Genomic DNA, 11,830 nt, shown 5'->3' on the forward strand with positions numbered 1-11,830 from the left:
AAGTTTTGATGAATTGGCTCCAAAATATGTTTTTTTTATATATATATATTGCACTATAGTCTTTAAAGTAACATTTTGAAAAGAAAAAAAAAATTCCAGATGCTGGAATCCCCTTTTTTGGCAGCAGGACCCTAGGTATCATCTTTTGTGACGTTAGAGCTCAGTGTAAGAAAAGCTCCAGGCTCCTATGACGTCATATTAGGAAATCAATCACTCCAGAATTTCAACCAATTTATATACAATACAGAAGTGTTTAAAAGTGGAAATTAAATTTAAGAAAACCGTATTGATCTTGCAAAAAATTCAAACGATGAAAAATGATCTCGCTATTTTTTTGTTACCTTTGGAGTCCTCACTTAACAGAAATTGCATTTATGGGTGTAATCAACTTATGTAAAACTTTTCTACACTAAGGCTATGTGCCCACGTAGCGTTTTAAAACGCACAGTGAAAACCGGACTCCTTCCCAGAAATCGCGTGTTTTTTTCCGCGCGATTTCACCTCGATTCTGTTCGCGATTTTGCCGCGATTTTCTCAAGCACTTTCCAAGCGATTTGAAGCATCGCTTGGAAAGTGATTGACAGGTTGGTCACACTCGTCAAACATAGTGTTTGACAAGTGTGAGCAGCTTTTTACTATTGAGGCCGCCTATGCGGCATCAATAGTAAAAGATAAAATGTTAAAAATGATAAAAAAATAAAAAATCGGGGTATATTTACCTTCCGGCGTCACGCGCTGCCATCCCGGGCCTCAGCGTTCCCAGCAATGCCTTGCGAGACCTGTGATGACGTTGGTCTCGCGCTGCTATAGCGATCCCACGAGACCGCTAGAGTCACGCGAGACTACGTCATCACAGGACCTTGCCGCAAGGCATTACTGGGAACGCTGAGGCCCGGGAAAGCAACGCGGGACGTCGGAAGGTAAATAAACCCCGATTTTATATTTTTTATTCTTTTTTTTTACAGGGGTATGGTACCCAGGGCCTGGAGGACAGTCTCCTCTCCTCCACACCGTGGGTACCAACCGCACATGAGACGCTTAACTTCCCACATGGTGGGCATAGCCACATGCGGGAAGTAAGCGGTTCTCATGCATTCCTATGGGTGCGGAATCGCGGCAATTCTTTGCGATTCCGCACAAAAGAATGATCATGCTGCGATTTTTTCCGTGATGCGATTCCGCCGCGGAAAAAAGCGCAGCATTAGCACAGCATGTGCGGAATGCCATAGGAATGCATGGGGGACGTTCTGTACACGATTTTTAAACGTTTTCGCGCCGAAAATCGCGGCAAAAACGCTTAAAAATCGCATCGTGGGCACACAGCCTTAAGGGAAATTCTGGTGAGTAATTCCCACAGCCTAATAAATGATCAGTGTAATGTGTGAGCTCATTATACTTCCTGGGAGATGTGAATGTGAAAAAAAAAGTGCAAATGAGGTTTACAGTACACAACATATTATAATAGTACACATGTAATGTGTATAACAGAAGTCACAAAACAAAGCAAACGTGAGTAAGAATGACCAACTGGTACAATGAGCGACTGCCTGGGAAAGTGGACCCTCCGCGTGAGGATTTACAATCTCCAAGTGACGGGGAAGAAGACGGTAGATGAAGGTGGAAGCTGGGCAGGGTGGCCCCGCAGGGTTATTGCTTTTATTATAGGACTTTTGGATGAGTGTTTTTTACGTTGTGTTTGTAGGTTTCAATGGTGGTGTAGAGCCTGATCGGCTGGGTAGTAAGTTACAAAATATTGGGGGTAAAAGGGAAATTCTGGTTGTAGTTGTGTGAGGAGCAGACAAGACCAAACAAGAAGGTCTTGTGAAAAACAGAAATTGTGCATGGGAAGTTAGCAAGGGAGTAGTCATAAATCTATGGCGGCGACTGATTACACACATGGCCATGGAAGGGTATGTGCACACGTTGCGGATTTTGATGCGTTTCCGCAGCGTTTTTGGAATTGCCTCAAATCCGCAGTGCGTTGTGCACACAATGTTAATCAATGGGAAAATCAAAAACGCTGTGCACATGCTGCGGAAAATTCCGCGCAGAATTGCAGCGGTTTATTTTCCGCAGCCTGTCAACCCTTTTTGCGGATCCAGTTCTCTCTCTCTTCTCTCTCTGTCTCTCTCAGTAGACGGAGCAGCTAGGCAAGTAATTCCGGTTGACGGCCGCCGACACCGATACCAGCTGATCGGCGGTGGTTCCCGGGATCGGACTCCAGATGATCAGACACTGATGACCTAGGCCATTAATGTAAAAGTAGTGGACAACCTCTGTAATCGGAGTGTCGTATTGGAGGCCACAGAGAAGGATGTTGCAGTAGTCTAGTTAGATGATTAGGAAATGCACTAACATTTCTATCAACTCAAAGTTGAGGAAAGATTGTGGAAATGTTTTTGAGCTGGACGTGGCAGGAAGTCAATGGAACTTGGAGGCGACACAGCAGTCAAACGCTACACCAGGAACATCGGATGTGTGGAGCCGTTAAGGGTTATTGAACAAAAAAGTTATCCATCTACAGGCGCTGCTCTCAGCAATCCCACCCAAAGACAGCAAATTGAGTGGAGAGCAGTAACACCTTTACTACAGTCAGGATGGGCCGGCATTGCCCTGTTCTCTGGGCCTTCTTCTATGCTGGGAACCTATACTAATGTGAATCCTCTTCTGCGCTGATAGCCTACACTTATATGGGTAGGTAGGCTCCAGTAGCGTAGCTACTGGGGGGGCAGAGGGGGCAGTCGCCCCGGCCCCGTCCCATGAAGGGGCCCCCCAATCCATGATCGCTTTTGTCATAAGGCTGCCTTTCTGAGAATCTGCACACAGGCTGGCAGCGTGGCAGAGTCCTCAGTGCAGTGGTAACAGGGAGCTGACCTGAAAACTTTCTGACAGGCTGGGGTCACCTCTGCTCCTTGCTCTGGCTCATGCAGGCTGGGGCTCCCCTGGGTCCTAGTGCTCACCCTTGAGTGTCCTCTGACACTGCCTGGGCCTGACCTCATCGCCTGCTCTTCACCTGCAGCACTGGATGAGAAATTGCCAGGGTCCCTGCAAACTTCATCTGAAGGCGGTCAGAATGTGTTATGCTAAGTAACTTCAGGTATGTAATGATCACTGTGGGGTGTATGTGATAAGATGGGGGAAGGGGGTGGTGGTCGAGGGAGGACAGGGTGGGGAGCTTATTATTATTGTTTACTTACTGTTTTACACTACATGCACTACACCACATCACATGTGCTGTTTGGGGGCTGAAAGGGAGGTAGGGGCTTATTATTCTTACAGCCAGGGGTCTTATACGCCCAGCCTGTGAGTATAACAAGCCCCCATACAGTAACCGCGGCATGAGCTGCATTATATGTAATACTGTTATAGTAAATGACTTATTATAATAAAGTTATTAAACCTCTCCTGACCAGTGATACAGGACGCTCATGGGTTGTGCAGCGTCTGTCAGCAGCGGCTGCAGTGCCCCAGCCGGGTATGTTCCTATGATCAGTAAACGCTGCGGGTTGGACGGTACGTACATCCACAGCGCCCAACCCGCAGCGTCCAGATGTTACAGCATAGTGGACGGAATTTCAAGAAATCCTATGTCCACTATGCGTGCACCGACATCCACAGCTCACCCGCAGAGACAGACATGGGCTACGTCGAAAGCGCTGCCAATTCCTGAACTTCTGCACATACCCAAAAGCTGCCGCGTTTCAGAGAAAAACATACTAATAGCTGCTGGGGAGCGAGCGGCGCTGTGCACTAGTCCTACAGACAGGTCCCTGGCGGCTTCTCCCCGGCTGCTGATGGTTACTGACAAGTCTCTGCTATACGCACACGTAGGATGACACGTTTCAGTCACTGTCAGCGGGCGGGAAGAGGTCGTCAGGGACCTGTCTGTAGGACTAGTGCACAGCGCCGCTATTAGTATGTTTTCTCTGAAACATCACAGCTTAGGGGTATGTGCACATGTGGATTGCTGTGCAGATCCGCAAGAGATTACAGTACAATGTTTTCCTATGGAAAAAAAATATGCAGTGCACATACTGCAGAAAAATCTGCGTGGAAACATAGCGGTTTATTTTCCGCAGCATGTCAATTCTTTGCGCGGATTCCGCAGCGTTTTTACACCCATTCCATTATAGGAATCCACAAGTGTCAAAACGCAGACGAAATTCGCACTAAATCCGCAATAAATCCGCGCTGATTTTTACCTGAGGATTCTGCGAAAAATAGCAGATTCTGCGCAGAAAATTCCAAACGAATCCGCAACGTGTGTACATACCCTTACAGGGACATTCATACCTGGTGAGAGACTACAGCTGGGGCTGATACACGCTGCATATAGTTTGAGCAGCCTGTATCACCTGTCAGGCTCCCTGTAAAGGGGTAGTCCAGGCTTGGGATAAGGCTGTGTGCACACGTAGCGATTTTTAAGCGTTTTTGCCGCGATTTTCGGCGCAAAAACGCTTAAAAATCGTGTACAGAACCCCCCCCATGCATTCCTATGGCATTCCGCACATGCTGTGCTAATGCTGCGCTTTTTTCCGCATCGTGGAAAAAATCGCAGCATGCTCATTCTTTGTGCGGAATCGCAAAGAATTGCCGCGATTCCGCACCCATAGGAATGCATGGGAATCGCTTACTTCCCGCATGTGGCTATGCCCACCATGCGGGAAGTTAAGCGTCTCATGTGCGGTTGGTACCCACGGTGTGGAGGAGAGGAGACTGTCCTCCAGGCCCTGGGCACCATACCCCTGTAAAAAAAGAATAAAAAATAAAAAATCGGGGTATATTTACCTTCCGGCATCCCGCGCTGCATTCCCAGCCTAAGCGTTCCCAGTAATGCCTTGCGGCAAGGCCCTGTAATGACGTGGTCTCGCGTGACTCTAGCGGTCTCGCGAGATCGCTATAGCAACGCGAGACTACCTCATCACAGGTCTCGCAAGGCATTACTGGGAACGCTGAGGCCCGGGATGGCATCGCGGGACGCCGGAAGGTAAATATACACCGATTTTTTATTTTTTTATCATTTTTCACATTTTATCTTTTACTATTGATGCCGCATAGGCAGCCTCAATAGTAAAAACCTGCTCACACTTGTCAAACACTATGTTTGATGAGTGTGACCAACCTGTCAATCACTTTCCAAGCGATGCTTCAAATCGCTTGGAAAGTGCTTGAATATCGCACGCGAAAATCGCGGCAAAATCGCGATCATAATCGCGGTGAAATCGCGCGGAAAAAACCGCGCGATTTCTGGGAAGGAGTCCGGTTTTTAGTAAGCGTTTTAAAACGCTACGTGTGCACATAGCCTAAAAGTCTGCAGTCAATCTATGTGACTACAGACTGCCATATGACAAGGTGCACAGTGCCTGCTGCCATGAGTCCGATCAGGTGCGATCAGGTGGTCATGCAAGCTCATGTGTGCTATTTGCACATGCTGACTAGACACGTTGGGCGTCTTTCAATTAAAAAGAATTGCGAGAAGCCAAAAGAGTGTAGTTGACACATGACCACCTGCTCACATCACCGATAATGGAGCCATTACCACTGTACATGGGGGACTCAGGGGACTTTATTAAATGTTAACCCCTTCGCACCTGAGCCTGTTTTTGCCTTCGTGACCGGGACAATTTTTTCAATTCTGACCAGTGTCACTTTATGAGGTCATAACTCTAGAACGCTTCAACAGATCCTACTGATTCTGACATTGTTCTCTCATGACATATTGTACTTCATGATGGTGGTAAAATTTCTTAGATATGATCTGCGCTTATTTGTTAAAAAAATCAAAATTTGGCGAAAATTTAGAAAATTTTGCAATTTTCAAACTTTTAATTTTTATGCCCTTAAATCAGAGAGTGATATCGCACAAAATAGTTAATAAATAACATTTCCCACATGTCTACTTTACATCTGCACAATTTTGGAAACATAATTTTTTTTTTTAGGAAGTTATAAGGGTTAAAAGTTGACCAGCGATTTCTCATTTTTACAACAAAATTTGCAACACCATTTTTTTTAGGGACCACCTCACATTTGAAGTGAGTTTGGGGGGTCAATATGACAGAAAATACCCAAAAGTGACACCATTCTAAAAACTGCACCTCTCAATGTACTCAAAACCACATTCAAGAAGTTTATTAACCCTTCAGGTGCTTCACATGAATGAATGGAATATGGAAGGAAAAAATAAACATTTAACTTTTTTTCACAAACATTTTACTTCAGAACCATTTTTTTTTATTTTCACAAGTGTAAAAAGAGAAAATGAACCACAAAATTTTTTTGTGCAATTTCTCCCGAATGTGCTAAACCACTGTTTGAGCACACGGCAGAGCTCAGAACGGAAGGAGTGCCGTTTGACTTTTTAAATGCAGAATTGGCTGGAATTGAGATCTGAAGCCATGTCGCATTTGGAGAACCCCTGATGTACCTAAACAGTGGAAACCCCCCACAAGTGACCCCATTTTGGAAACTAGACCCCTTAAAGAACTTATCTAGATGTGTCGTGAACACTTTGAACCCCCCAAGTGCTTCACAGAAGTTTATAACATAGAGCCATGAAAACAAAAAATCATTTTTTTTCCATAAAATGATCTTTTAGCCCCCAATTTCTTATTTTCACAAGGGTAACAGGAGAAATTGGACCCCAAAAGTTGTTGTCCAATTTGTTCTGAGTACACTGGTACCCCATATGTGGAAGAAAACTACTGTTTGGTCACACGGTGGGACTCGGAAGGGAAGTATTGATGTTCTGCAATGCAGACTTTGATGGAATGGTCTGCGGGTGTCATGTCGTGTTTGCAGAGCCCCTGATGTACCTAAACAGTGGAAACCCCCCACAAGTGACCCCATTTTGGAAATTAGACCCCCCCAAGAGACTTATCTAGATGTGTGGTGAGCACTTTGAATCCCCAAGTGTTTCACTAAAGTTTATAATGTAGAGCCGTGAAAATAAAAAAAATCATTTTTTTTCCACAAAAATGATCTTTTAGCCTCCAATTTTTATTTTCACAAGGGTAACAGGAGAAATTGGACCCTAAGAGTTGTTGTCCAATTTGTCCTGAGTACGCTGGCACCCTATATGTGGGAGAAAACTACTGTTTGGGCACACGGTGGGGCTCGGAAGGGAAGTAGTGACGTTCTGAAATGCAGACTTTGATGGAATGGTCTGCGGGCGTCATATTGCATTTACAGAGCCCCTGATGTACCTAAACAGTGGAAACCCCCAATTCTAATTCCAACCCTAACCCCAACACACCCCTAACCCTAATCTCAGCCCTAACCATAACCCTAACCACAAACCTAACACCAGCACACCCATAACCTTAATCCCAGCCCTAGCCCTAACCCTAGCCCTAGCCCTAGCCCCAGCCCTAACCCTAGCCCTAGCCCTAACCTGTGTACCTGCTTTTTTTCTTTACTTTTTTTTCTTTTTGTGACAAGATCGCTGCCCTGCGATCTGACTCATAGTAACACCACTTCTCCTCTGATCTCACACTGACAGATGATCAGAGGTGAAGCATCGTTACTATGTGACAAGATCGCTGCCTGGCACATAATAACGCGACTTCTCCTCTGATCTCACAATGACAGATGATCAGAGGAGAAGCAGCGTTACTGTGTGACAAGATCGCTGCCTGGCACCGCTGTGCCAGGCAGCGATCAGCTGTGCCAGGCAGCGATCTAGTCACACAGTACCGCTGCTTCACCTCTGATCATCTGTCAGTGTGAGATCAGAGGAGAAGTCGCGTTACAATGAGTGAGATCGCCGGGAAACAAGCAGCTTTCCCAGCGAGCGCTCTCATTGGCTGCTGTGACGCTGACGTCATCAGGACCTGAACCAACCAATCAGGTCTCGATGACGTCGGGGGTCCCAGCATGCATTGTGCACCGGGATCCCTGCGTTATAAGGTATCTGGGGGTCCCGGGGGGCACAAGACAGCCGACAGTAGATAAACGTCGGCGCTGCACAAAGCCCAGCAAGCGCCAACGTTTATCTACTGTGGGTGGTCGGGAAGCGGTTAATATAAGTAGAACTCGGCACTCAAGAGAGGTATGTAACAAGAATTACATTGTATTCACAATGCATTTAGTCCAATGTGAATACAATTTCAGGGGGCCCTCATATAGTGTGGGGGCCATTATACAGTGTGAGGACTACTGTTGGGGCCATTATGGGACGAGATCTGAACCTGAGCATGCGCCGTCCCCGGACCGGTGGCCATCTTCCCGGCGTCCATGTTCCCGGAGGCCACCGCAACATGGCGGCAGCCAGCAAAGGATGTGCGGGGGGCCTCCGGGCTTTGAAGAAATGCCGGCGGAGCCGCTGCTCCTGCATCGGAGCCGCCGGCCCTGCAGCAGAGCACAGCCCGCCGCCACCACCACCATACCACAGTGCCCACCTGCCCCAGCACAGCACAGCTGCCCCAGCACAGCCCACCTGCCCCAGCACAGCACAGCTGCCCCAGCACAGCCCACCTGCCCCAGCACAGCCCACCTGCCCCAGCACAACCCACCTGCCCCAGCACAGCCCACCTGCCCCAGCACAGCACAGCTGCCCCAACAAAGCTCACCAGCCCCAGCACAACCAACCTGCCCCAGCACAGCCCACCTGCCCCAGCACAGCACAGCTGCCCCAGCACAACCAACCTGCCCCAGCACAGCTGCCCCAGCACAGCCCACCTGCCCCAGCACAGCACACCTGCCCCAGCACAGCCCACCTGCCCCAGCACAGCACAGCTGCCCCACCACAGCCCACCTGCCCCAGCAAAGCCCACCAGCCCCAGCACAACCAACCTGCCCCAGCACAGCACAACTGCCCCAGCACAGAGCCACCGCCACTGCACCAGCCTGGACCACTGAAGGACCCCTGTGACCACTCCTCCACCTGTGCCGGATCCCTTCCCTGGTAAGCTGAATTCGAACTGTAAGACGGACCCCCATTTGACACATTATTATTTTTTTCTCTATTTTCCTTCTGAAAATTTGGGGTGCGTCTTATGGTCCGGTGCGTCTTATAGTGCGAAAAATACGGTAAATCCGCAAGTAAAATGACCTGCGGTTTACCTGCGGATTTGCCTGTGGATTCTCCCTGCGTTTTGACACCTGGACAATGGAACAGGTGTCAAGCCGCAGCGGAATCCGCAGAAAGAATTGACATGCTGCAGATTTAAAACCGCAGCAAATCCGCGCTGTTTTGTTTGCTGTGTTTTGTGCCAAAACCTCATTCTATGGAATAAGACTTTTTTTTTCAACACTAAACTTTATCAACATGCACAAGAGACAAATCTAGCATGCCGAAACCGCAGCAAAAAACGCACAAAAATCGCAATGAAAACAAAGGAAAACATGCTTTTTTTCCGCAGCTTCTTTCCTGCCAAGAGATCAGGTTTTGCTACAGAAAAAAAAAGCTGAAAAAAAGCTAGTGTGAACTTACCCCATGGCTTTGCTCACAAGTTGCATTTTTTTAATGCAGATTTTAAGCTGCTGGTTTTACAGTACCAGCAAAGCCTATGAGGTTTCAGAAATCTCATGCACACAGCTTGTTTTTTTTTCTGACTGATTTGGAGAACGGCTACCTTTTTGCAAGCTGCAGCATGCCACTTCTTTCAGCGTTTTTTTCTGCGCATTTGCAGCATTTTTTCACCCATAGGAAACAATGTGTAAGTGCAAATATTCAGCAAAAAAAAAGTGGGTATCAGGTTTTGCTGCATTTTTGGTGCAAAAACCTAAAGTTCTAAGCATGATTTTTAGGGGCACTAAACTTTAGTAGCCTGCACATGAGACATCAAAAATGCAGCATACCCTCAATTTTGTAAGCAGGTTCTTTACTGCAAACAGAGCAGGATTTGCCTGCAGAAAAAAAAAACTGCAAAAATGCAACGTGTGAACAGAGCCCAAGAGTAAAACTGGTATTGTTGTCTACAGCAACCAGCTTTCATTTCATTTACAGTTGGAAAATAGAATCTGCACTGTGTGATTGGTTGCTTTTGGCAACAGTGCCAGTTTTATAGTTCTGAAATCAGACCCAACAAATGGAAACAAAAGCACTTCGCTCTCCTCCAGCCCAAATATTACATGTCTTATTATATATGCCGGGCGTGCTGAGCCTAGTAGTTCTACACCTGTAACTCTCCCAAAACACTGCACACTTCTGCACTGGTGACACCCAACTGCCTGCATAAGACATCGTACTCTGCTGCCTGCACAAAGTAGTGCAGAGAGCACCGCTATGCACAGGTCATGCCCCTGATACGCGGTGCACTCCATCATCTGGAAAGAAGATCCGGCCCGGCCGGAAACAGGGTGGAACGCACTGAGCTCCACTTACCGAAAGTGCGCCCTGCCGGCGAGACAGGTTGGAACGCATGTGCGCTCCAACAACCAGAAGCACACCCAGCGCCCGATACTACTGGATACAAGCCAAGCACCGACGGCGCCTGAAATAACAGTCACTTTTACCTAAAATAACCACCGTGACCCACCGAGAACCGGAAGTAGTGACTACGGTAGCCTCATTATAAGTGGAGACTCCCGGGGCACAGCTGTACGTCTCCCACGATTGTGCACTCCTATCTGGAGCCTATGATGAGGGACAAAGGGGGAAACACGTAGGGATGAGGGACACAATACTGGGAACTATTATACCACATAAGGAATCTGTGCTGCTACCCAGAGTGTTTCTCCATGAATTCCCTGTGACCAGTGACGAGGCTGCATACTCTCACCGGAGCGCCCGAGCTTCTATTACATGGTGTCTTATGTGCATTCTGCCCCCTGATCACTGCAGGGTCCATCCTGGCACAGAGCTATGGCCGAGTCACAGGGAGGGTCCGTCATTACACCGATCCTAACCACTTTGAGGGTCCGCCATTACACAGATCCTAACCACTGCAAGGGTCTGCCATTACACAGATCCTAAGCACTGCGAGGGTCCGCCATTACACCGATCCTAACCACTGTGAGGGTCCGCCATTACACCGATCCTAACCACCGCAAGGGTCTGCCATTACATAGATCCTAAGCACTGTGAGGGTCCGCCATTACACCGATCATATCCACTGCAAGGGTCTGACATTACACCGATCCAAAGCACTGTGAGGGTCCGCCATTACACCGATCATAACCACTGCGAGGGTCCGCCATCACACCTATTCTAAGCACTGCGAGGGTCCGCCATTACCCCGATCCTAAGCACGGTGAGGGTCCGCCATTACACCGATCCAAAGCACTGCGAGGGTTCGCCATTACACCAATCCTAAGCACTACGAGGGTCCGCCACTACACCAATCCTAAGCACTGCGAGGGTCCGCCATTACCCCGATCCTAAGCATGGTGAGAGTCCGCCATTACACCGATCGTAAGCACTGTGAGGGTCTGTCATTACACCGATCCTAACCACTGCGAGAATCCGCCATCACACTGATCCTAACCACTGTGAGGGTCCGCCATTACCCCGATCCTAAGAATGGTGAGGGTCTGCCATTACACCGGTCCTAAGCACTGCGAGGGTCCGCCATTACACTGATCCTAAGCACTGCGAGGGTCCGCCATTACCCCGATCCTAAGCACGGTGAGGGTCCACCATTACACAGATCCTAAGCACTGTGAGGGTCCACCATTACACCGAACCTAAGCACGGTGAGGGTTCGCCATTACACCAATCCTAAGCACTGCGAGGGTCCGCCACTACACCAATCCTAAGCACTGCGAGGGTCCGCCATTACCCCGATCCTAAGCATGGTGAGAGTCCGCCATTACACCGATCGTAAGCACTGTGAGGGTCTGTCATTACACCGATCCTAACCACTGCGAGAATCCGCCATCACACTGA

The sequence above is a fragment of the Dendrobates tinctorius genome, unplaced genomic scaffold (genome assembly GCF_039654945.1).
Source record: "Dendrobates tinctorius isolate UK_male_01 unplaced genomic scaffold, ASM3965494v1 ptg000056l, whole genome shotgun sequence".
NCBI classification, from domain to species: Eukaryota; Metazoa; Chordata; class Amphibia; order Anura; family Dendrobatidae; genus Dendrobates; species Dendrobates tinctorius.